This window comes from Ctenocephalides felis, unplaced genomic scaffold (assembly GCF_003426905.1).
Source record: "Ctenocephalides felis isolate EL2017-DRISC unplaced genomic scaffold, ASM342690v1 CF-g0.4_SCAFFOLD_01886, whole genome shotgun sequence".
Taxonomy (NCBI): domain Eukaryota; kingdom Metazoa; phylum Arthropoda; class Insecta; order Siphonaptera; family Pulicidae; genus Ctenocephalides; species Ctenocephalides felis.
The window spans coordinates 24,534,860-24,539,839 of NW_020538040.1; positions in this window are offsets into that span (position 1 = coordinate 24,534,860).

Below are 4,980 nucleotides of genomic sequence, written 5' to 3' on the forward strand. Positions count from 1 at the left end.
GACAGCACTGAACTTAATTCTTCATCGGCTGGCATTTTGGCAAAAGGATCAAAATGAACTCCCGAACCAAACAAAATCACGCACTAAAAATCACTTTATATAAATTCGGTACGAATTATACTAATTATTTAAAAGTCGAAATGGTAAAGTCGGTTTGGTAAAATAGAATATAAGTCGGAGCACGTGAATTTCGTGTTTCGTTCGTATGCGATTACTACCGTGGAGCAACACGTGCTACCAGTTCCAGCGTTTGCAACGGAATGAGTTTGAGTTTGAGTTTGAGCCGAACGAACGTAGTACGATACGGCGAAACGTGTTAAGCTGGCCCGCCACACGCAGAGTCGCACTAGGGGACCGGATCGAATATTTCGGGAGGGCACTTTTATTTATATGTGCATTTTATGTTTGCCGCAATCTACAAAATGATTTCTTTTAAATTGTACGGAAAAATTTTGCATATAAGTTATTTATTATTTTTATTTATTTTTTTATTATTTTACCCTAACTTAGATAATTTCATTAATTTATATAATTATATATTTATTAATTTTAATATTAATTAGGTTTTCTTGGGGTAAGTTATAGTAATCGTCAAAAAATATAAAATGAAAATTTTTGCATATCTTCACATTTCAGAGGTTTCTGAACATTTTGGCGTACATTTGTGTGTGTGTTTTGCGTGTCTACAATTTTTCGTCTACGATTTCAGGCGTGCGGATCAGCCGATTTGAATGATTCATCTAGTGGTGCATGGCATCGTGCCTTAAGACAAATTGCAGAAACTTTCCATTGTACGGAAATATTTTGCATACGTGTTATTTATTATTTTCATTTTTTTTTATTTTTTCCCTAACTTACATAATTTCATAAATTTATATAATTATATATTTATTAATTATAATATTAATTAGCTCTTCTTACTTAGGGTAAGTTATAGTAATCGTCAAAATTCAAAAGTCAAAATTTTGCATATCTTCACATTTCAGAGGTTTCAGAACATTTTGGCATACATAAAAAAATGGATGTATGTGTGTGTGTTTTGTGTCTACAATTTTTCGTCCACGATTTCAGGCGCACGGATCAAACGATTTGAATGATTCATCTAGTGGTGCTTGACATCGTGCCTTAAGGCAAATTGCAGAAACTTCCCATTGTACGGAAAAATTTTGCATAGGTGTTATTTATTTTTTTCATTTACTTTTTTATTTTTCCCTAACTTACATAATTTCATAAATTTATATAATTATATATTTTTTAATTAACTTCCCGTAGGGCAAGTTATAGTAATCGCAAAAAAATCGAAAATATTTTTTTTTATATATCTTTACGTTTCAAAACCTTCTGAACATTTTGGCATACCTTAGAAAAGATGGATGTATGTGTGTGTGTGTGTGTGTGTGCGCGCGTGTATGTATGTGTCTGCGGATACAAATTTTTGTCGACGATTTTGGGAACACGGATGAAGCGATTTGAATAATTAAAAAACATTCGATTTGTATTGATAAGAAGACGTGCTGATTAGTTTTTGGCGAAGGCAGGTCTAGCCGTTCCGAAGATATGGGCAAAAAGTGCCAAAAACGGTAACTCAGTTTTTAAGAGAACGGAGCGTCCGATTTTAATAATTCAAGAAAGATTTTACTTGTATTGACAAGGGAAAGAACTGATTAAATTTTTGGGAAGGCAGGTCTAGAGGTTATGGGCTCTCAATAAAAATAAGTTAAAAAAAATGTCATTTTGCGGTCAAAAATGTTCATTGGACATATGTACATCAAATCATCAGATATTTTATAGAGATTTTAATATTGTGTACACATTTTGTGTATTTTTTTTTTGGGTTCTGTACCAAGATTTTCAATTACGGTACGGGAAGTACCAGCAATTTTCCTAAAGGCACGATGCCATGCATCCCACTTTTTCGCACAGTTTTCGATTTTTTTGCAATTACTATAACTAACCCTACGGGAAATTAAAAATTTGGAAACAAGTTATGTACGTATTATTTTTATTTATTTATTTTATTATTTTTCTCTAACTTGGATAATTTTATATAATTATATAATTACATATTTACTTATTTAATACATTTAATATTAATTAACTTCCACTGGGGTGAGTTATAGTAATCGTCAAAAAATCTAAAATAATTTTTTTTGCATTTTTTGTTTCAGAGGCTTCTGATAACTTTGGCCATAGACCAAGACCATAAAAAAATTATATATATTTTTGCAAAAATCAAAAATGAAAATTCTTGCATATCTTCACGTTTCACAGGATTTTGAACATTTTGGCATACCTTGAAAAAATTGATGTATGTGAGTGTGTTTTGTGTGTCTACAATTTTTCGTCCACGATTTCAGGCGCACGGGTCAACCGATTTAAAATATTTAAAAAAGTATTCGATTCCTAATGATGGGGAGAACGTGCTGAGTAGTTTTTGGCAAAGATCGGTCCAGACATTTCTGAGATACAGAGCAAAGACTGCAGAAAATATTAATAAAGTTCTTGAGAGAACAGACCATCCGATTTAAATGATTAAAAAAGATTCAAATCGTAATGATGGGGAGAAGTGTTAATTAGGTTTTGGCAAAGACAAGTCCAGCCGTTTTGGAGATACGAAGGTAAATGTGCAAAAAACGGTAATTTTTGAAAAAAACAAAGCATCCGCTTTCAATGATTTAAAGATTATTTTGCTTGTATTGACAGTGTGAAGAAACGATTGGTTTTTGGGGAGATAAAAAAAAAAAAAATTAAAACAAACTTTTTTTTTGTATATCAAAAATAATTGGATTTTAATTTTAATTACCCTTAACATCATAATGACACGATTCGCACTCGTTAGTGTATTGGTAAAATCCGAACACTTCAACCTGTCAATTTGATGATCGTGCGACAAGAACATCACCATGCATATAGGAATTTTGAACACCTGTTTTCTCGTTCGCACAATCATCCGTCATAAAAGGATTATTTAAGCGAATCGAAACATTGAAAACCGTAAATAAGGAACAAAACCGGCTTATTGCACAAGATTTTTTTAAAATAAAAGAACAAGCGCAAAATTCGTCAGATTTAAAAATGCAATATGGGCTTTAAATGTATTTCTTGGTTTTCGGTAGAAATAAGATTTAGATTTGTTCGACGTTGAGACATATTCTTGAATGTTAATTTTCAGCCAATCGTCGAAATAAAAGAAATAAATAAATAATAGAATATCTATACGTTTCGACACGGATTGTGTCAGCAACCCCTTTTGAAAAAATGTAATAATTTTATTTGTTCGCATGTTTGCCATAAAATGCATTCTGATTTTATGAATAAGTTCTTACTCATATCAATGTTGATATAATAATCGTATTATCGGAGTGTTGAACAATCTGCGCTGTTAAATGGCAACGAAAAATAACAAATTTTGTTTAATTATACTGTTCCGAGAAACGATGTTTTTCTATGTTCTACTATGACTAATTGCAATATCAGTAAATTTAATCGATAAATTTTATTTTCACTGAAAATTGTTTTATAAACATTTATGATAAGCTTATTGATGTAATGCTTAAGAATTTCTCACTTAAATATAGTTTAGCTTAAGAACTTACAATTATATTATAAATAAATCTCAACAATTAATTATGAAGAAACGACCCGGTCGGTCTTTACCAAAAATAATTATTACGATTTCCTACTAATATCTTTCAAACAGTTTTCGAATTTTTAAAATCGGTTCAGGATTTTTAGCTAAAACGTACATAAAAATTTATGCTACCCATACCACAATGGAATAAGTCTGACAATGAGCAAATAGATCATAAATGGGCCGATCGTGTCATAAAACTATTCAATGCGAATCCTTATCAAGTTTCATCAAATGGCTTCCAAATTTTCATAATCGGTGTAGCCATTTTGAGAAATGTCAAATTTTGACTCACATACACACTCATACTTTTTCCAATTTTTGTGTCAAACGTTTTAGATTGACTTGAAACACCAAGAGATCATAAAATAAGCAAATCAGATTTTCTGCAAAAACAAACTTTTCCTCCGAGAAGTTAATAAAAATATACATATATAGTTTCAGAATCATTTATTATATCTCAAATAAGAAAATGGTCTTATAAAATCGTTAATTCATTATAATTCATTTTTATAATTAAATCGCTTTTCATAGGGCTCTAATATTGAGCGGCGTCAATTTGGGCACAAAATCTATTATTATGCCAAGATCCAGCAAAATTCCAGGCGAGCAACAAAATTGATAAAATATAAACAGCATGATTTCACAAAAAATATTTTTACATAATTTTTATTCTGATATATTTTGTGCTCATTGTTTAATTATAATAAAAAATAATTCTTTATTTGGGTTCTTGCTGGTATGTATTTCTTGTGAAAAAAAATTTTTTGGTTAGTTTATTACTTTTTAATAAATTTAGAACTAGTAAATGATGACACAAAAAGATTAACGTATTTTCTGATGTTTATCTAATTAATAAATAAAAGCCAAACTGATGTAATTTAATACACTTAAGAGTCTTTATTCGACTTAATTTCAGTGCGATAATAAAAAATTGGAATAAATATAAAACCGTTGAAAAAATAATAAATGTAAAAACTCATTCTCGAAAAAAGCAATATTATTTGATTCATATACATTGAATTTGTTAATGATTTGCGTTGTAGGTACTTCGAACAGGAAATCCAAATGAAAACAAAAGTTTGTTATAAGTATTTCTATTCGATGTCTTGGGACTATGGTATGCCCGTTTTCAGTTTTCTGTGAAGTGGTTTTTATAGTAAAAAATAATATAAGAAGATTTTTTTAAAAACAATAAAAATATTTTTAATTAGTTGTAAGTAGCATTTTGCTTTAAGGCAAGATGCATTAACTTCCCGATATGTGTAAATAATCGGGAATAAATAATATAGTATATATGATGTCGACCTGTGGAAGTGACAACCTGTCTAAATATCTGCCAGTCGACT